The sequence below is a fragment of the Triturus cristatus genome, chromosome 4_2, assembly GCF_964204655.1.
Source record: "Triturus cristatus chromosome 4_2, aTriCri1.1, whole genome shotgun sequence".
NCBI classification, from domain to species: domain Eukaryota; kingdom Metazoa; phylum Chordata; class Amphibia; order Caudata; family Salamandridae; genus Triturus; species Triturus cristatus.
The window spans coordinates 343,793,442-343,816,253 of NC_140586.1; the positions used below are offsets into that span (position 1 = coordinate 343,793,442).

The following is a 22,812-nucleotide window of genomic DNA, read 5'->3' on the forward strand; positions in this document are numbered from 1 at the left end:
TAACACCAACAGCAAATCTCATTCTGGAACCATGAACCTACATGGAAGGACAGGGCCCTCAAAACTCCTGTAAAAGCCACAGCGCACAAGGTTCAAAATCTTGAACCTCACTCTCCAGGGCTTCTGGGAACTGTTTGAGGCCACTGAACGTGAAGAGTAGTAACGACCCAAATCCAAAGAGAACTCAATCTCCATAAATATGATGTTGATCTAATTTGAAGCACAGTACAGCCAAGCACGGAGGAGCACCTCCTATTGTAACCCCCACCTTTTGACACTTTGATCTCTTCGGCCAGCAACTATGTGTGAAGCCGTTACGAGATAAAACAGGCAGTTCAGATGGAAGGATCACAGTAGCATACCTTTTCATTACTAAGGTTGCTTTTGTAATCAGTGCAGTGGAACCGAGGCTTGCCATTACATTTGGAAACATTAATAACACTCATATAGCAGTCTAGGGTTATGTGATAGCCCTTTACCATGGAAAGTTTAAACCTTTTAACGAAATTCAAAATACAATTGATTTATGGACAGAATGCTGTACCCACAACTGTACTTAATAATTAAATCTCCCTGTTTTCCGTTTTTACTGATTTTTACAGATAAATACAGACAGAAAACCATTTATTTTCTTGTCTGTATTTATTTTTAAATGTGGATAAAAACGGAAATTAGGTGCTTTTTGAGTGATTCTAAATTCACTTTGCCATGGCTGCCAAGCTAATAACTGGGTCGATTGATAGGTAAGGGGGAAGAAAAAAGAAAGGAACTTTAGTAATGAGGTTTTAACAGCAGTAATTATGCACAAGGCTGATACTGAAATTTGCAGATTTTCATAGAAGTGCATTGATTTATCTTCTGCGGGTGTTCATGTCACTGAAACCTAGCCGGCATTCAAGCATGGCTGCATATTTATTGGTTAAATAAATGTGTAAATATACCAGTTTCAGCTTTATTTTTTTCACAAAAATCATAATAAATATGGACAAGTACAGCTAAAGTAGACGAAAAGAAAATATGGATAGACAGAAATGTCAAAAAACATGAAGACCATAAAACCGAGAGTTCTATTTATAATATTTAAGTGACTGGAAGAATTTGGTACCACATAAAGCGAGAGGCACCAGTTCAATTGCTTTACAAAAGTTTCAGGGTGACTACTACGCACTTGGTACGACGTTCATAAATTAGCAAGTGGCAATGCTATTCTTTTTTGAACAGTCACTGGGAATCTTTATGTTGGGAAGCACGTTACAGTGTTTGAAAAAGAAACATGCTATTCCTGTAGAATATAACTATCTGTGGCTTCACTCACATTTTCTCTTTTCAGAAATGTTTGCTGCATTCTGGGGTTTTGAGTCATTAAAATTGAAACTATCAGTTCCAGACGTAATGTCCTGCACGTAAAAAGTCAGATATGCAGATCTTAATTGGTACATAAACATAATTGCCAATAGACCAGATTCAGGTGGGAAACTCCCGATTTTTTGAAGGCACAAATGACTATATTTTAGTGTCTCATCTCAAATTGACTTTGCTGAAATAGACATTTTTTACTAAAATTCTCTTTCTTTTTTAAAAAAAATATGCATAAATCATCCCTTGTTGCGCACGTATATTAATAAATCGGAGCGCTGGAATTCAAACCTAACTAACAGTTTTCTGAAACTCGATTTCATGCAGCTGCACCACGCACTTATACCTCCACCAACCTAGGGTTCTGAATGACACATGCGTTTCAAGCACGTTTCTAAAGCGCTTCGGGGCGGACATCCAGTGGCGCCGGACGGGACGTCATCCAGGAAGTAACGTCACCTGCCTGACCCGATATTTTGAGGAACATGCGACTGATACTGCCGGAGTCGAAGAGGTATGCGAAATAGAATGATTGCTCGGAATGTCGTATTCAGCCTCTGTTCCCGAATTGCTTTGAGGTAAAAGCGTGGTCAGGAAAATAGGGGGATCGGATTGTAGTCCGAAATGATGGGCACCTGGTAACAATTTTTATTTTTTTGTGCGTCTTTTATATAGCGCGAACTCGACCCGAAGGTATTGGAGCGCTGTACATGATCACCGTATTTACATTACATATTCAGGTACGGGGAGATTAAGTGATTTGCCTAGAATCACAGGATGTGGACGCGACCTCGAGGCTCGACCCCTGGTTTCCTGTCCCACAGAGGGCAGCGCAGCCGACGGACCACATATCCACAATTGAGGGGTACTTGTTATTTTTTATTGTGGCACTGCATCGCTTTTAAAGTATTATTTAATTCTGCAGCTATCTTTTTCCTGGTTTAATTGTGGCCTGACTCTGAACATTCTTTTCGAGATTCGCACTTAAGTTGTATTTTTCCAAATACTAGGCAGCTGCGTATTTGCACATTTAAAATATATGCGTTCCGTTTCCGTGCTCCTAATGCTCATCTGCAACAGCTGACTTGAAGTTTTATCTTTTTTTGCTGAGGCTTAATAAATGCCTCGTGTATCTTTCACTTTTTGGCCTTTCTGGTCCGCATATTAATTGGGTTCCAATCGCTTCGGGTCAATATCTGCTCCATAAAACTGAAAACAAAATACTTTCCTCCTATTAGAGAGGGTATGTTTTTAGACTCTTAATAGGACATGGGTTTCTTTTTTCATTATTATGGAGCAGAACTCGGCCCGAAAGTATTGAAGCGTTTTTACAAGGGCATCCATTATATTACCCAGGGTCAAATGTGTGTTTTCCTTTAGGCATGGGAACCTTACGTTATTTGTAGAGAATCACAGCATGTCGAGCAGATTCCGTACATCGATCCTGGTTCCTCGGTTCTGAAGAAAGTAGCTCTGACCATAATGCCAGATCTTTTCGAGGTACTATGTGGTAGTTTGTGCAGGTATGATGCATGCTTGTCTATGCTACCAATTTATTAGGTATAGACTGCGTATTTGGCAATCCTTGTCCGTATGATTTTCACAATGGAGTCAGTCCTCTTGCTTTTTCTAGGGTATCTTGATCTTCCACGACGTGAGGCTGTCTTTTCGGTAGCACGGCCTTTTTTTCACCTCACATAGGCTATACATTTTGCAAAGCTATTTCTGCAGTCACAGCAGGGGCGAGACATTTTCAACATTAGGAAGCCACCAGTATAATAGTGTCTGTCTTTCCAATCATCCCCTCTACCACTGGTACCTTGATTATTGAAATGCTGTGAATGGCACATTTTTTGCACAAATGTTTTACTAAGTCACACATTGCGACAATAACTGTGCTCCCTACTTGTGCCCTTTGCCTTGGAGATATTTGATTTTCAATCTTGCCCGTGTTAAGGGGCACAGTGGTGTTAGTTAAAAGGTCCCTGCTGTTTGGATCTCCCTAACTCTGCTATCCAGTATTTCAAATGCCAATGTCTGCCATCGTATGCTCAGTAAAAACATATATGTAGATGTCGAAGTAGTTCAAAAGCAGTGTTAGAATTTCTTGGCCTCCTATATGATTGTTTCCGAACCAAGCAGATCTCTGAGTTTCTAAAATCCATGTATGAGTAGCGCAGGTGAGTTATTTTTTGCATTCTGTGCTTTATAGTCATATTTATCAGATTATAAAACTGGCACTATTGGTACAGAATACAGTGGGAAACTGGACCTGGCAAAGCAAATAGGTCTGACATTGCCAGCCAGCTAGTTTAGTATCTTTGTCTTTTGCAAAGCTATATTGTTAGCAGAAGCTGCAGGGATCTTGCTGGTCTAAAAAAAAAAAAAAAAGCTAAGATTTTTTTTTTGTTCTCAGATTGTACACTTGCTATAGCAGTTCCTAAAAGGAACTACGTTGTCTCGCAATGTGTTCCTTATGGAAAGAAGAATCAAGTTAGTCATTCAGCTGAAGTGAGCTGACTGACCCTCTCTGCCCATGCTGAATGCTGCACTGGGTGGGACAAAAATGAACTTGCATTGGCATAGCCAATAGGTCTTGCCTTAGGGACCTTATAGCTGCACAGACATGCGATCAAAAATTATATGAGAGGTGAAAGAACTGGATGCCTTCATTCCACTGAGGTCTGGGCAATCAGGGAGAATATGGGCAGTACAATGTGTGAAAACAAAAGCGCATGCAGTCCTTATTTTACCCCTACACACAGCAGCAACATGAATCTATGAAAACCCATCACACGAGTCTGCAAGTACACGTAATGTATCATGAACATCCAACATCACAGTAGCCTGTAGCAACGCCCCTACCGACTACATACACTTCTTGTGTATGTGAATTCCAAGATCACAAGAACTTCCAGTTTGACATGCACATATGTAATGCCCCTATCTGAAGGCTAACCTTACTGGAGCCTTGGGGAAAGGCAAGAGCAGGGTATATCGACATCTGAAGACAATCACAGGAGCAGCACACAGACACACAGATGTAGCGGCGCAGAATTAGTGAAACCCTCAGCCAGCTAAGGCATGTGGCAGCTTGTGCTATTTAGTTTTCTTTTACATTTTAACAAACGCAGACCTGGAAGAGAGATCTGCATTTGGCATAGTTCTGTGTTTAATGTGCAAGGCTGTGAAAGTCCAGACTTGGAAGCTGCACAAACGCACAGCTTCAACGTTTCTGACAATCAACGAGGAACATGCCAGAAAAAAAACAGACCTGCAGTTCTGATCCCTGGCCTGTAACGTTTAACGTAAATTAGCATAGCGGCCCTAAATTCAGGGACAAAAATAAAAACTGCTGTATTGCAATACATTAAGAACTCTGTTCAACTTAAATGTATCACGCTGCGCTATAAACAGAAAACGTCTTGCTTTTCCCGAAGTAAAGCAGTCTATCTATTCTAACCTAACACCAAAGAGGGTGCGAAAGCTTACCTCAAACAAATGCATCGGGGGACATTTGTGGGTTGCATTACCCTAACGAGGGGAGTGGGAATACTAGCACGACAAAAGAGAGCACTATTCGGCGGGGGGGCTCTCGGGGGAGGGGGGCGTAGAGCGGATACGCTTGCACCACTGAAACTGCATTGTAGGGTAGGGGTGTAGACAACAGGGCCGGTGTGACCCCACTGCCATAATAACATATACAGAACTCCATCGCCACCTCAAATTGGAGAAATCCTGTTACACGTAAAAACACACGCCGTTTTATGCGGCACTGTCCCCAGAAGGGACCCTCGGATCAGTGCACCCGTAAGGTCCCCGGGGGGGGCTGGAGGAGATGTAAGTCAACAGAAGAGAGCAGGGGAGGAAAGTGCGCCACACGAGAGCAAACATCTACCATACAGTGCACAAAAGCAGAGAATGGCTCCCGTGAGCACTTACACCGCCGATGGCCTAGCAGAATGCTTTTTCCAAGCTTCAGCTCCCCACCCCACACACATATTCACTCAAAGGAATGCAACACCTCCCCAGGGAAATGGTATGTCACGCATTTATAGCGCCTGGTGCTGAAGCTGTCTGTCAAAGCAGGCACCCGCTGCTATTAGCACTACTGAGCAAAACAAAGTTCAGTTCTCGCTGCTGTGACTGGCCACTGATTGGCTGCTGCACTGCAGGCTCAGGGCTGGCTGAGCTGTCCTCGCCAGATCCAATCACCGTGGGTGGCAGCATGTGACATAATCGTTACGGTCGGGCACTCCAATGATTTTGCCGAATACCAGGGCCGGTGAGCCAGAGACTGCTGACTATAGGCGGCACTCTAAGTTAAGTTTGGTTGGAGCCCGTCCGCTGCTGCTCGTACCGCAGCTAACTCGTGCTGCCATTTGGTGCCCCCTGTAGCCCCTCGCGTCAAGAGATTAAGCCATGCAGCCCAGCCGCCCGCCTCTCGAGTCCGACGTGCTGCTGCCAGTGCGAGGCTTGTGCCTGTCTGCTCATGATAATACTGTGCGACTCCGGACCGAGCCTGCTGATGAGAGTAACTGGCTTACTAAGCTCTCGGACAACTGATGTCTGAGGTATTTATAAATCCCTTGTATGTAATTTTTTTAGAGCGCTGCGACACTCCTCACAATTCACGACAGACCCAGAGCCCTTGTTTCAGCACATAGGGCTCTGAACTGACTGCAGGCTGCCTTGCTAGCCTGGGGACATCATGGACGGTGTCACAGCGGGCCGGCTGCGCTCTGCAGTGACCACTTGTTAGCCGGTCTCCAAGTGTCGCACATTGTCGTTGAATGTCACGCACATGTACACTGGAAATTGGAACATGTCACACTTAAGCAATCTGAAACTTTGGCAGCTATGAGAGAAGCACGGGATATGTGCAGCCGCAAGGGCCCTCCAATAGTGCCGCCCAGCAGGGGAAGATGCAAAATCTGCGTCCACCCTCGAAAGGGGGGCGTGGCCATGGCATTACAACAGGAGGACAAAAAGGTATTTGCAGGGTTAGACCGACAGCCGTGACGGCGCCTCCATTGTTCAGCTTGTCTGAGGCATGGACGCACTTTATTGTAAAGCAGCAGGGAGTGTGCACCGTGATGTTGCCTCTGTTGTCACGCTACCCAGAAGTCAGAAGGTGATCAACACGACCCAGGGGAGTGGGACACTGTTTTTGCACAGCGCAGTCTTGGCAAGTGTCTCGGCTTCTAGGCGGTGTTCCGAGGATGGTGAGTTCCAGCTGTTTTTGTGTTGTGGATCATTCCAGAAGAAAGTGCAGATGGTGTTGAAGAGTAGGAAGGAAAGAGGAGGGAAGGAATAAGAGATGAAGGAAGCACGAAAAAAACTGGAGAGAGTTTGTGAGTCTGTAAAGAGAAGGAGGCTGGGGAAGGGAATACAATGCGATGGAGAGAGGATAACAAACAAACAAGTACTGACCAGCGGCGACGGCGGGCAGCAAATGGACTGCACAGGCCGGGTAGGCGGAAGTCAGCAAGACTGCTTCATGGCACGCACTCAGCATCTGCGAAGGCACGAGGGAAAAGCAAAAAAAAAAGACACAGCGTCTCCCTTGCGGGGGCACCATCTGTTTGCAAGATAATTACAAATAGATGTCACCAAAGCTTGCTCCCGCAAGGGAAGCGCCAAAGTGCACGCGTTGCAATAGAAAGCAATGCAAAGCTTGCACGTTTTTGGCCAAAATGCTGATCGATGCCAAAAGGTCCCCTCCTTATGCAGCGCATGCGCGATGCATAGGCGAGACCTAAAAATGGCACAACAGGCCAGTGGAAGAAGAGGCCTGACCGAACGTCCTTGCAGTGTAAGTCTATTGCATAAATAATTTTAGTGAAATCACCAGACATAATAAAAACACCTAGTACTTTTTGTCACTCTTTCCTCTCGATTTGTTTCACCATATTTTTAGGTCTCGCCTACGTAGCCCACATGCGCTGCATAGGAGGGGACCTCGTGGAATCGATCAGCTTTTTTGCCTAAAAACGTGTACGCTTTGCATTGCTTTCAATTGCAACGCATGCTCGTTTAGCGTTTCCCTTGCGGTAGTGAGCTTTAACGACCACTATAATTATCTTGGAAACAGATGGTGCTACTGCTCGCTCCCGCAAGGGAAACGCTGTGTGTGTCTGGCAGGCCGTGTCAGTTGCCTTGTAATTTGGTCCTACGCCGCACGTATGCTTTTACGTAGGGACCCCAGGCTCCCACATATAAGGATATTTATGGCAAGTCACCATGTAGTTCCATTTCCTTCTAAAAGAATTCGACCGTGCTGCTATGCTTGTGGAAGTCCTTTGTGATTCCCAATAGCCTTATATTTTAAAACAAACTGAGCTTATATTTAATTATGACTGGGTAGTTCAAACGCACAAAACTTTCATCAAATGGGATGACCTCTGTCGGCGTTAAGTAGAATTGCGGTCATTAGTCTTTCAGAAATCCCCCGAGAGGCCACCGCACACAAGCATCAGCAAAGCCACCATACCCATAATGCATCACTTTCAAGCAAGTACTACATCAAAACACACATTGTGAATCTACCAACATGATTTTTTGTCTTTGCCCTGTAAACTGTGCCCACATAAATCAGCATTTCCTGATCTCGATGGTCACTATAAAAGATGGCGCCCTAATTGTTTTATGGTAAACATTAATCGGCACTCTCCTGAAAGGCTACATTTGATATGGTGTGTGTGTGGGTTTTTTTTTTTTGTAATAAGCCTTTCTTTGCCCAATCTCTCGACTCAGTTGCACCTTGTGTGGCTCTGACGACGCACCTCAGGGAAAGGGTTGTAAATTTTGGAGCATCTCTCTATTTATTTTTTTAATAGAGAGGTTTCGCTACAATGTCCTAAGAGAAGATAAAAGTCAATTATTTTATATTAAGCAGTGATATAGAATAGATAGCTTTACATTATCACGATGTCAAAATAGATTGCAGCGTAAATTGGTTATGCTTGTTGTACCCGTATCCGATAATTCCGAATTAGAAATCTAATATTTAATCACCTGATGCATGTTATCCTCTACTCTTTGGTTACAGTCGAAGCTCCGTTTTATTTGACTATTCTTCTCTACCCCCTCTCATCCAAGGAGACCTGAGCTCTTGCTTGACAAAAACAAAGCTTCGAGCCGAGGAACCGATGAAGGGATTCAGTTCTGTTTAATATGCCCTCAGCAGTGACTATATGAGCCGAAAGCCAGCGGCTCATAGTTGGGGACACTGGTTTTATGCGATTCAGCATCTTGTTTTGCATGCTTATAGATTTGTAACATAATTAACAATCTGCAGAATTTAACAAAAAAATGTGTTTTTGTACCTCAAATAGATCAAAAGTTAGACCATGCCCTTTGAAAAAGTTAACTGGTCATCTTTCATTTGCATAATTATGTATTTGGTTGTTAAACTATTACTAAAGAGGTATCATTTTGTTCCCAGGCAGTACTATCATGTGTAACAAGCATTTGCAAACCTAGTCAGTCTCGGCAATGCAAGACATATTTGCTTTGTCAATGTGTTTCAGCATTGTATAGCCAGATGGTAAGTGTTCACCAGGCAAATGTAGCACACAAGCACCCACAGCAGAAGCACCATTACTCCTTTGTGTAACAGGCATACATGAATAATGCATCCCAAATTAAATTTACCATTTGATAGCCAATAGGTCTCACCTTTGGGACCTTATAAGTGTTTAGCCATGCAACAGTTGATGTTCTTGCACCAAGAATATTGTCTGTATAACTAAACACTTATAAGGTCCCAAAGGCGAGACCTATTGGCTATGCAAATGCTAGTTGTTATTCCTACCATGTTTCATTCTCTTCCTTTCTATATATTTTTTTAATCTACGTAACTAAGCTCCTTTTTAGGTCTCGCCTCGCAGACATGCGCAGTCTCGCTGGCGAGATTTAGTGTTAACAGGTATTTTCTGTAAGGGGCATTAAGCCCCGCCCCTCTTTTCCATTGGCTGGCGTCACCGTTTATGCTAAACGGGGGCCAGCCATTGGAAAAGAGGTGACGTTTTTGCTTGGCTTTTCGAGCCGTCCCATTTGGACGGCCTCGCCTGCTTTGCGTTGGTCGCAAAAGGTTTCTTATCTTTATGGGGCCAAACACATGGCCCCATAAAGACAAGAAACCTTTTGGCAGGCGAGGCGACGGCAGAACAAGCCAAACGGAAACATCATGGCTGCGCTTGTTCCCCCTCTAATAAAGAAAGTACATGTTCACTCTACGAAATCTTCGTCTCCTTAAAAGTGGTGACGAGCGGAACTGCAGAACAGTAACGAAACGACCAACAACGACTTCTTGCGGAACTGTGAAACGAACCTTGCGGACCCTGGAAAACGAGATCGTGAATATGGACTGCTTACTGCTAACCACGGCAGGCTACGAGTACACTCATAGTGAGTAATGCGGTTAATTTGTTTTCGGCGGCATTTCTACACGGCCTAGTATTAATTATATCAGCGAGCCGGCATTCAATGGTTACGGAGAATGACCTCGGAGGAATAATCGAGCCTCGTGCTGTACAGAGCGTGATCATCAGCAGCAAGGCAATCACCTGCACTTACTAGCTTACCCCATGTCACAGTGCACCCCACATCACAGTGCAGCTCATCTCTTGTTTAAATTCCCTCCCATCATTTATTTTTAAACTTGCGTACACCAGACAGAGTTTGGTAAACCCCCCCCCCCTTCGCCCTTTTGATATGTGCAGCAGAGGGCAACCCTTCACGAACTGCGGCCACGGCTTCTCATATGCAACTTTTCCGCCATGAAGCGCTCCTACCTGCGAGCGCCGTCCGCGAGCCGCACTCCCTACTTGTGCCCTCATAGTCCACGAGCTGCAGTTACACCTCGTGCCCACAGAGTCTGCGAGCCACAGTCACACCTCGTGTCCGCGAGCCACGACCGCAGCCTGCCAATCGCAGTCCGTGGAGGGATCGAAATCCGTAAAAGGGCAGGAAAAGTGCCCGTGGACGGGTCAGTCCGTCTGTACCAAAGGCCGCTATGAAGCACACAGTGGCAAGCGAGGCACTGTTCTTCAGCAGTTGAGAATACCAGCTTTTATATAATGACTGCAGGTCTTGTATGCTCGACACTCAACGATAACCCCATAACATGCCCTCTATGCCAGAATGATTCCAATTCGTTTAGCAATTCGCAATAGTACATTAATTCTGGACTTTACTTTTGTGGTAATATGAATCACGATGTGTAGCATTTTACGCGAGTTTGAGCTATTGGCATTATAAATGACAATGCCTTTTATTTAGGTTTTAAAAAAGGGAAACAAAAAAAAGGCATTGTCATTTACAATCTCAATAGCTCAAACTAGCGTAAATGCGAGACCTATTGCATTGCAAATGCTTGTTAGTTGAATACTGACTTAGGAATGCATTCGCCCGTTTCTTACCATTGTCTTTGTGGATTGTAACTTACATTTTCTGGCTTTCTATTTTTTGGCTTCATTTGCTTTAGGCTGTCCAGCTTGAATTCGCCCCTCCTGTTGCCCAAACCTTGTTTACTGTATTCTTACGAATTTGCTATCTGCAAACAGATATTTAAATCTTGTTCTTATCTTATCACATTTGCTGTGCATTCAAGGACAGAGGTCCAATGTCAGGCTTTCTCTTTCAAGGAGCTTGGTGTTTATTTTTCTTTCTCTGACTTCAAAGTGAGAGCATTTATGTGACAGTCCTGCTAAGTACCCATGTAAGCGGAGAGTATGTTGGGAGTTTTTTTCCCTAGCACACTACAAAAACTAACTATGGTGATGTATCAGAATTAGTACAAATGTAATTCTGAAGTGTAGTGGAAACAAATTTGAATATGACACATCAATACACTAGGTGATGACATTAGTACACGTTATCGGTTGTATGCAGTAACGCCATATTTCGGTGCAAATGTAATGGTCATTTCAATTGAAAATGTGTTGTCTGTGATGGTAGTGGGCTACCACACCATTCATACCCCACACTACGCCACTCTACTATGTACACTCCAATCTGTACCACTCCACTCACCCCACTGCACTCTTCCCCAATCTACCCCTACTCTTTCTAGTTCGCAACAATATACCCCACTCAATCTGCCCCGCCCCACACCACTCTAATCTATCCCAATCCACTCAGTTCGATCCAGTCTCCCCTACTCCACTACAATCTAACCCATTCAACCCCACCACCTTCGACTTCAGTCTACCACACTCCATTGTAGATTACCACACTGCTCCAGTCTACTCCAATCCAACCCAATCTAACCCAGTTTAATTTTCCACACTCCATTCCGATTTTCCACCCCAAACTCCACTGCAATCTATCCCACTCCACGCCAGTTGACCCCACTCTACAACACTACCCCAGTACATTCTGCCCAACTCCATTTCAGTCTGCCACATTCAACTCCAATCTGCCCCAATCCACTCCAATCTCCCCTATTCACTCCAATCCAGTCTTTTCCCCTGCAATGTACTGAACCCCCCACTCCACCCTAATGTACCCCACTACACTCCAATCTTCTCCACTCTACCTCGCTCCACTCCAATGTATCCAAATCCGCTCCCCCACTCCAATCTACCCCAATCCACTGCACTCCACTCTTTCCCAAGTCTACCCCAATATATCTGTCTACTACCCCACTCTAATCTACCTCAGTCTACCTTCTGCACTCTACCACACTCCCCCCCCTACCCAAATATACACCACTCAACTCCAATCTACCACACTCTACTCAAATGTACCCAAACTAACCCACGCCAATCTCCCCCAGCTCTACTCCAGTCTACCCCACTTCACCCCACCGCAATCTACTCCACTCCAGTCTAATATACCGTTCTCTAATCTACTCCACGCCTCTCTTCCTCTATGAATCTCAAATCCAATTTATCCAACTCCACTCCACCCCAGTCCTATCCACCCATCTCTTCCCGCACTCTACACCAATTTATCCCGATCCACTCTACCTCAATATAACCCACCCCACACCACCAACTTTTAGCCATGCTGAGCAGCTGCCACACTGGTGGTTAAAACACATTTCCAGGCAAGGCCTATTGGCTTTGCCAATTCTTGTTGCTCTCTAGTTGTGTGCCACTCACTTTTGTTCAAAAGATGCTCTGTTCATTTCTGTAAGAAGGTGATCGATTCAATGTACAGTGGCTACTTTGGCGTCTGCTGTACAGGTGCAATTTAAGTAATGGCAATTTCAAATCTGTATTATATAATGTATGCCTAAATGCTGTACATTGTCGGAAATAGGTAATGTTCATTTATTATAAACTTAATATGCAAATATATTAGTTTTTCAAACCTCAGGCTTATGACAAATTCCTAAATAGAGCACAGATGACTCAAAGCTTCATCCGTTTTACAAAGCTGCATGCAGAAAGTGCTGCACAGGCAGGAGGTCAGAAATACCACTCAATGAATTGACAATACTTAAATCAATATTGCCATTGCACTCAAAGCTAAATTTACTGGCCAGCTTTCATCTTTCTCCCCAGGAGTAGGCATTTTGATAGGTCAGAAGTGGCAGGACTTGCCCATTAGTGCATCCCTAATGATGAGGTCAGAAGTGGCAGGACTTGCCCATTAGTGCATCCCTGATGATGAAAAAAGGAGCAAGTACAGCTAGAGGACACCTTGTGTCTCAGTGCCCCATGCCTATGTTCACATCCAGTGCTGTGCTTACAGGGTCAAACTGGAGGTTACACATCCCTGCCTAAACCCCTTCCTTAAACCCTCTTTAGTTCTTCCTATCTACCCCCCCCTTAGTATTTCCCATTTTCCAACCACTCCCCTCACACATTTACTCCTAATATGTATACTTGCACATGTGGAGAATTAGCTGTCAAAGGAGGGTTTTTTGAGGAGGTAGGAAGAGATCTCTGCACAGAAAACTATAGGAGAGACATAGACACTGCACATAGGTTTATGAATAGCATTTTGTAGTACTTCAAAACGTATTCCAAAATGCAGTTTGTGACTATGCCTGTCAAATGACCTGCCCTACAGTGAAGTTTATGCTGCTGCTGTTATCACTGATGTGCACCATCCCACTCGCCTTTAAGACCAGTTCACAAGCAGTGAGAGTGTGGTGGCCATCGTGTAAGCTGAGATTTATAAGAGTATAATTATACGGAATTGCATAGAATAAGCCTACATGCCTATTCTATTTTGCATGGTGACCAAGGCCTCCTTTTTTAGGACGTAATACTTTCTTGTAATACAGAATAAATGTAGTTCCCTAATTGTCTTGACTGAAAAGAACTTTTAACATAACTTTTAAAAATATGAATGAACTAAAGAGAAGAACTTTATATTATAAACAGTTGCACGGAAGTGGTTTAAAGTTCACTGGTTTCTCTTGTTTTTCAGGACCGGTAATTCTATCATTGTTTGATAACTAAAAGTGCATAATATCACACTGCAATAAAGGCGCTTGCGCCCTAATGAAATTTATGTATGATTTGTCAATCATTAATTGAGAGAACACCTATTCCTATTATTTCATCTCTGCTTGTACGAAAAAGGAGTGAATACTTTTATGAAAAAGAGAGCTGTACAACCTGAGATTGACTGCCTAAAAGGTAAAGGATATTCTGTTTTGACCAGCTGGATGACCACTAATTTTCAGAGATATATATCTCACAACACCCAAATCCATAACTTGTTTCTACCCTCCACTTACAATGCCCAAAATTGTTTGTGTTTCCTTTATCTGCTCACTTGAAATTATTTGTTTCCATTATAGCTCAGGTATGTGGCACATGCTGAAAGGAGATGACTACAAATCATTTGCCGGCAGCAGTCTGTTTTGACAAGGTAAAACATCCTACAAAATATCAACATCGTCAAAAATATTCAATGGATCATTTGCAATACAAAGGGTGAGTTGCTTTATTTTTTCCTCAGAGCTACGGTGCTGGTGAATGAGGAGCTGTCAGAGTGGTTCAACTCCACTAGAGGCACAAGACAGGGGTGCCCACTGTCTCCACTTTTGTTTAATCTTTATATAGAGCCGTTTGCATCCTTGTTTAGACCGGATTCCACCATCTCCCCCTTTAAATCTCCGGGCTTGGTGGCAAAACTGGCTTTGTATGCGGACAATCTCATTCTTTATACTATTAGCCCAGAGGCGGCAATTCCCAACTTAATGGCCAAGACGCAAAGCTTTGGTAAGATTTCAGGTTATGAGGTGAATAGTGGAAAAACCAAAATCATGGAATGGAATCAGGCCAAGCACAGTTTGGGGGCAAAGGTCCAAATGCGGTACTTGGGTATCCAAATAACATAGAAGCTAGAAGATGTGCCCAGAACGAACTGGAAAAAAGTCAGTCAAGAGGTGGGGAGCCTATTGGCCAGGTGGGCTAATCTACCCTTAAATATTAATGGCTGTGTCAATCTTATTAAGGTGATCGTCCTTCCGAAGATCACTTTTATCTTTAACTCAATTCCTTTAGCCTTTTATAAAGAAGATTTAGCTAAGCTCCAGGGAAAGATAGGCAGTTTCATCTGGTCCTCAAAGGGGTCCAGGATATCCTGGAAAGAGTTAAAGAGGATGCTGAAGGGGGGAGGGGGAGGGGGGGGGCGGGGTTGGCTCTTCCAGATCTCCTGGCATACTGCCATGCATTTTGTTTCAAGAACTTTCGTAAGCTTATCAACGAAGTCGATTGGTCTCCCCTGGGATTACTTTTTGGGTCAGTGTTAAAAGATGTGAGCCAAGGGCCCAGACACTTTGTTTAAATATGGAGACCCGAAATTTTAAAAAGAGGGTGAGACTGAAAATCTTGAAGGGGGCCTTAAGAACCTGGATGTACTTTCGAACAAAACTAGGAGTACCTTACTATTCGTCCTGGGCCCCGATCTGGGATTCACCAGGAACCCCCGAATGTTTGAGAGACAAGCTCAGTCTGCCACTAAAATCTGCGGGGTTACTTATCTGGGGAGATCTCAAAACTGCATCTAATCTAGCGAGCTGGGAAGTGTTGAGTAACTACACTATGGGGAATTTACAAGGTTTCATATTACCAAGTCAGTTCCTGGTGGGCTACGCAGGCCTGGCTTGACCAGGCGTTGAGAGTAGGTTTCCTGAAAAAGGAAGTCTACATGTGGTACTGGGTCTTGGTGGAGGCAGATGAGGACTGTATCGTGGAGATCAACAAGCTTTGGGCAGAAGCACTGGAGGTTGGAAATCCAAAGCAAGTTTGGCTTGACTCATTCACTATCTCACAAGCTGTGGTGGTCTAAAGCTACAGGAAATCAGTATGTATGCCCAAGTTGTATGCTCTCATCGGCAGATGGTATCTACGTGTTTGACGTGTCCGGGGATTGCATGTTATTGGACTCAGGTTTGTAATTTCCTGGCGGAGGTAACGGGTAAACAAATCAAGGTAAGCCCTAAACTTGTATTCGTTGGGCTCCCTCAAGATGCTCCAGCTCTAATAAATACTGTTAGTTCTAACTTTGTTTATTTTGCTATACTCCTTGCGAGACAGGAGATTTGTAGACTTTGGAAATCCGGAAGCCCACCTTGCTTCTCTGACTAGCTCAAAAGCATTATTTTGACAAGTCAATCAGATATGGCCTGTGACCCTAAAGTCGGGAGAGAGTGTAGATAATGATGGAGTGGAGTCAGTGCTTTTAGTAGGTCCAATGATTAAGCCAATTGTGCTGTCAGTCCTGGCTCCCTCTGTTTCAGGTCTATCTGAGAAGGGATGAAAGTGGAAACCGCAGTATTCTTATGTGGTAAAGCTCTTCTCCTCGCCTTGGCAAATGCGATGAGTAAGATCAGCAAGAGAGTTGGCAGAATGAAGACAAAAAAAAAGGAAGCTTATGGTTTTGTTCTATTTTGAAGGCAGCACCCTCTTTAACAAAAGATACAAATCTATTATTTAGTTATCTTTCAGAGTTTATGAAATCTGTGTACAAGATAGTTTTGATGAAATTGAATTAAAAAACTTTCTACCAAACAAAAAATAAAAATGTGTTTTTTTCAGTCACTGAATGTCACATGTGATTGGTTGAAGGAACTAATATAGTAAGCATCAGTACTGGCAATCGTGTTGTTCGATGGTTCAGAAAAAGATACCAGCTCCTTGCCGCACTGTGGTGTGTGTGTGTGTGGGTGGTATGCTGGCACAGATGACCAATGAGAGCAACAAACTGAAACTGTGATACAAACTCAGGCATACATCCTCAACGGTATCAGGCGTTGCCCGTGCAGGTAAGAGCGGTTTGGTGGTGGGCCGGAGTTGGGGGAGTCAACAGACGATGAGGGAAAATAGATTTTAAAAAGAGAAACCCACTTACTTACCTTGCACTCGCTGTATCGCTGAGTCAGCGATGCAGCTAGCGCAAGGTAAGTGGTTTTCTTTTTTTAATTTAATTTTTCCTTGTCTGTCGACTCACCCAACCCCACCGCTCTTACCTGCATTGTATATCATGATATATCGCTAGAATATCAAGTTTATATGGTATTCTACAAAATATCATACCCAGAATATTGGCTACCTAAATATTGTGACGGCAGACTAATGTAGATAAATGTACAGTTCTTAAATCAATACTTATCTATATATATACCTGGGTTCATAATATTTTGGTAGTCAATACTTTGGCTATGATGTTTTTGTAGAATGATGTTTCTGTACTCAGACAGTACAGGTACCAATGGCTATCATAGTGAAATCAGTTAGTACTAATTTATCTGGCCTCACTCAAGACACAGCGACAGATTATAGTTTTGATAGATTATTAAATATTGATGGGTCACAGTAAAACTAAGATTACAAAGCCCAGCCTGAAGCAATGCAGCTTTGTTGCATGACACAAGAAGTCAGTGGAGCATATGTACAAGGAGACTGCACCACCGGAACTGATATTGGTGGAGCAGCGCACTGGTCCATATTTTCAAAGTGGCGTTAAACCACATTTTGTGCCTGAAGGCCGCTATGTAAATATGGTGCCTTTCACTCAGGTATCTGCGTGAAAGGGGTATACAATGGATTTGGTGTGGTCATTCCACCGCAACACACATTGATTTTTGATGTAGCCCCAGATTTACAAGGATCTGTAAATCTGAGGAAGCACCACAAACTAACACCATGCAAAAGGAGGCATTAGATTGGGGCAACAAGGAGAAATACTTTTCTCCTCTTTTTGATTTTTCTGTGTGTGCTGCGTTTTGCAGCACACGTAGAGCAAAACGCCATTAATGATGGTTTTGTGCATGAAGGTGTCCCTTTGTGTACAAAAACATTCATTAAAGAATGGTGATTTGCTACTTTTAATTGTGTATGTGCAGGAAGGGGCACCTTCTTGCACATAAACATTCTTTCCTGTAATGCAGACCTCATTGCTCTATGGCGCATGGGTGTGTTTTTGCGCTAGGAAAAACACAAGGGTGCACCGAATTCTTGTAAATACGGTGCATCCCTGCATTTTGGAAATGGCGCGGCACTGCAACATTTTTGTAGCGCCGTGCTGCATTATTTCCTTGTACCTATTCCCCAGTGTCTGTTCCTTCTTTGAATAACATTCTTCCAAACTGCGGAAGGACTGAAGGTTTTGAAAAGTTTTAAAACTGTCTGTTGGCATCCTCACAACTTTTTAAAACCTCTTTCAGTTTTGCTTTCTGGGGAGTTGGTGGGATCTGTTTTTTTTTTTAACACAATAAAAGGAGCCCTGTGCTGTTGTGGGAACATTCTTTCTGCCACACAGGGCTGCTAGAAGTTCCAGGGCAGGGCTCATTCAGCCAGTGGCGTGGGGAAACCGTAGCTGCAACACATGCTGAGAACCCATGCACTCGAGCTGACAAGCTGAAAGGGTCCCCCTTAATGTATAGAGGATAACCCCCCGCAATTTGGGGACGGCAGGGGTGTCCATTACGCCCTTGCCTTCAGCATAGATGAGAAAGTATGATGCTCACCTGTCAGTGTTTTTGTTTTCTCACTGTCACTCAGATTTCAACCCTGTGTGACAAGCCTGAAAACAATTCCATGCAGCCAGGTGTTGGTGTGCATTGACAGCGCTATCTGTAAGTCCTGTTCGAATAGCATTTGTACCAGAGTTCAGAATTGAGTGATATTTTTAGAGCTCTCCCTGGTCCAGATATTGGCAGGTTGTTGGTTGTGGTAGGTTTGTTTTGAGGTGCATACGTGGCGTGTGTGCTGATAGATGAGTGGTGCTGCAAGATTTATTTGAGGTACACCGAATAAATTGTGTTTCGGTCTCATCCAGTGTTACCACCTCTTCACCGAGGAAAAATACCAGCAATCTCTTCATGTTTTAACATTGTGCAAAGTGCTGGAACTGAGTCTTAATTATAACTTTACAATCTTATGATGTTTACTCCATAAAGGATGTACTGATAAGGAAAAAAAGACAGTTTTTAAGTAGTTTTCCTAAACGTTGTATTGGCCAGAACATTCAAATGCTGGTCATGATGTTATAGTAACTGTTCTAAAAATGCTGGTCATGCTGGTGTAAAAAGTGGCCAGGTCGCAACTCTAGTCTCAGTGCTGAAATAACAAGAGATGTAAAGTTTGTCTAGTGTCGTTAACAATGGAAGACATGGGTAATGTGCAACGCACATGTTGGCAGACTCTTTTTAGGTCTCGCCTGAGCCAGCGCACATGCGTTGCTCTGCGAGGCTGTTAGTGAGGACTTGTGCATGTGCTTTTTATTTCATCCCCCGCTATTGGCCTTTGCGTGCTGTCTTTCTAAGAAAGACCGCATGCAATTGGCCAAAGGCGGGTGCATGTCCCGCCATCTCTCTCCCCTGGCCTAGGGAGCTCCGGAGCGAGCAGCAGCGTGGCCGGTGCCATCTGTTTTTTTATTTATTAGCAGCGGCGGCTCGCGGTGTGCCAGATGGAGGGCAGGCTGCATTCCAGTCTCAGGTTACTTGTTTTTTCGGTTTTGCAGTTTTTATGTAGCGCTTCACACGAACACAATTGCATCACGCAAGGACGTTTTTGGCCGGCACAGGGAGACCTGTTTTAGTATGCTTTTATTGTAAAACATGACGCAGGCGGGATTAGACCAGACACCAGAAAGTGGCACTTGCGCAATAATCTACATTTATCAGGACAACAGCCTTTAATTCAACATTACACACAATTCCCTGCCCAGTGTGCCCTCAGCTGAAAGGCTTGCTTCGAGTGTGAGGTTTGCTGCTGTTGTTGCAGGAGTGTTAAGAGCTAACCTAGTTTGTATCTCTTAGTCCAGACATAAACAACATGGCATCTCGCGTCCAGATACGCATGACGCGTCCACTTACCTGCAAGAGTGTGATTAAGGAGCAGGGTTCGCCTGGCAGGGGATTAAGAGGCCCGATGCGGACTCAGCAATACGCAGCTTTGGTTATTGGCGTGCCAACATTCAATAGCGCTGACCGAGGACTTCTGAGCAGCGCTTTTTGGCGCCCGCACTCTTAGTTTTTCAAATTAAGCACCACGCCCACCCCTTTTAACATCTTGTCCAGGACAGCACCTCGGGGCAGGCGGAAGCACGTAGCAGCGAGGATTAAACTGTGACTATGTTCATTTAGTTAGTGTACAAAGGAAGTACAAACAATGCAGCAAGCACAGGTGACCAGTGCAGCATGTTAAGCAATAAAGGCAACATGTGTGGAATATTCGGTGGCAGTGTCCTCTTTCTAATTTGGCATTTTAGCACACCGTAGTACCAAATGGAACCTGATGCTATAGGATCCATATATTTCATCAGAGAGAAGTATGCACGTCCAGCAGAACCTCTTCCGATTGATATCGACCAGGCATGAAGGGTTTTGTCTCGCATCAAAGTGCTGTCCGTTCTCCCTGCCTGAGTAACAGTCTGTGCACAGCAAAAGCCATATTGCACTCCGCAGAAAACAAGCACACATGTACAGACTACTAGCAAAACAATACAGACTACTAACAAAACAGATTAAAACAAGCATTGGCATAGCCAATAGGTCTCGCCTTTAGGACCTTGTAAGTAAAATAAAAAAATAAAACGAGTGTAAGATTTCACGTTTACATTTACTGCATCTTAAATACGAAGTAAATGTGTAGTCTTCTACTTCAGTTTTTTTTTTTACTTACAAGGTCCCAAAGGCGAGACTTATTGGCTATGCCAATGCTTGTTTTATGAATGCTCCCACGTCATCTGGCACGAAAAATCAAGCACCACCCCAGGGGAGACGGGTCCAAACTATGACTTACGAGTTGTAAGAGCTATGTGTTGTCCCCAGTAACGGCATAGTATGGTTTCGGGTTGCCACCTTTTCTAGTGAAGAATACCGGCCCTCAGTTCACTATTTAAAGATTTTGGAAATGTCTGTATTTATTTTAACATGGCCTCTGTCTTTCTTTTTCTTAAATTATCTATCGGGTCATTAGGGGAGCTGAAGAACACATTGTAAAGTGCTTTCTAACATTTATAATGAGGGAGAGGATGTAGCGTTACGGCTAGAGCGGTCGACCTCTCCGCTGAGGAACCGGGTTCAAGTCTCGGCAAAGACTCTCAGCATCCTGTGATTCTGGGCAAATCACTTAATCTCCCTGTGCCTAACAAAAAAATGAATGTGTCCATCTGTAACGAAACCGGTGCTCATGTAAAGTGCTCTGATACCTGATATCTTCGGGTCGAGTTTGCGCTATATAAAACTCTATAAAAAATGTCATGCAAGCAGGGACATTAGACTGCATTCATGCAGCTATAAACCTGGTCACATGGCAACCCTAGCAACAGGTCAATAATGTGGTGCATTGGAAGAGGGGTGTAGTTTTGAGATGGCGCAGGCTCTAGTGACCTAGAATGAGTTGTCTTTGCGGAGCTGAATAGTGGGCCTCAGAGTAGAATAAGGAAGGCATTCTACAGGGCAGGACTGGAATAGTAAGAGCTTGCATATATCTCAGTCAGGATTTGCAAGACTGTGTGTACAAGCAGGAGGTGCCACAAGCCTGATATGAGGGGCAGAGCTTTGTGTGAGGATTCATTACCAGCAAAGCAGGTGGGTCTGGTGTTCAGGACAAGGGGCACATTGATAAAGTTGTGTTCCCAGTAACCGAATGGGAGCAGTAGCCAGAAGATTATTGGGGTGTTGTGGAAGCTCTGGCCTACCTAGGGTTTCTGAAGATCTGGACTGAGGTGCATCAGTAGAGCTGTGTTGCATCCACAAGATTATCAGTGTGTTTTGCCAGCGCTGCCCTCCCTGCTTTTTAATGTTGCAACATCATAAAACTTTATTTCGGTCATACGACCATAAAAGTGCAAGTGCTGTACAACTCATGTGAAATAGGATAAAAGCAAAAAGTCGACATAAATAACATACTAAGAGCATCAGTCAAGCAGTACAGTAAATATATGGATTAACCACTTGGTGCACAATGAAAAAAAAAAAGACTGCAAAAACCTCTGCCTATTCTGAAGGAAGCAACATAGTCCGCTATGCTGCCTGCGTTCTTAGAGTGTACTGCACTCAAGACCTTAAGGTGGCATCAATAGAATATGAGCTAACACTAAGATTAAAACAGATAAAACTGATAAAAAGGATGGGAGTATAAGGAGTTAGCTCATGTTTTTAGCGATTTCCTCCTAATTGCCCACATATAACCCGGGAATTTTGCTACTGAGCAAGCAGTCACTGGTTCGGGGTCTGATCTAAGGATACGGAGAGCTTCACCATGAATACGTGTTCCGGCTGCTTCCAAATGGGTTTGAGCTATTTGGCTCTCGGGAGAAATTACACTGGACAGGCAAAAAATACATGGGCAGTTGTCTCTGCTGTAAAAGTACAACTGGGGCAAAGCTGAGAGGTAGTGTGAGGATGGTGCCAAAGGCCCGTGAGGGAGTTCAGGGGAAGAGAGCTGCATATAGAGTTTCCTATCTTGAGGTGACTCGATAATGTCTAGATCTTGTTCTAGCAAATTAGTCAATTTAAAATGCATGAACTCCATAGTTAGACATCCCCATGATGGATTGATAAGTGAAGCGTGTGCTACCCAGTTCCAATACTGCTTTATGACAGAATCTTTACTAGAAGCAGTGTTGGGTCCTTAACCCCTTCGCTGCCAGGCCTTTTCCCCTCCTGTGCCACGCCCTTTTTTTGGCTATTTGGGGTAGTGCGCGCTGAGGCCCCTGTAACTTTTTGACCACATAAGGTATCCACGCCAAATTTGCGTCCTTTTCTTCCAACATCATGGGGATTCTGAAGGTACTCAGGGTTTGTGGATTCCCCTGGAGGGGTCACAGAAATGAGCCAAAATACAGCAAATGTTTTTTTTTTTTTTTTGGGGAAAATGGGAAAGCCGGGCTGCAAATGAAAGCTTCTGGGTTTTTCCCTGCAAGTGTTATCAAAAAAGGGTTTGTGGGGCTGAAATCACCATTTTCCCAGCTTTTAGGGGATACCAGACTTTTGTCAGAAACCCAACATTTTTTACACAGTTTTGGCATTTT

The 22,812-nt window shown here is 43.9% G+C and overlaps 1 long non-coding RNA gene across 1 annotated transcript in view; it reads left to right on the forward strand.

Moving 5' to 3' along the window:
- The first annotated feature begins 1,815 nt into the window (after positions 1-1,815).
- The window catches only part of LOC146833848 (uncharacterized), a 36,765-nt gene continuing 15,768 nt past the window's right edge, over positions 1,816-22,812 (forward strand). Inside the window, exons 1-3 of the long non-coding RNA XR_014960276.1 lie at positions 1,816-1,934; positions 2,032-2,221; positions 14,123-14,193. This is a non-coding gene — a long non-coding RNA (uncharacterized LOC146833848). The remainder of the gene's footprint in view (positions 1,935-2,031; positions 2,222-14,122; positions 14,194-22,812) is intronic.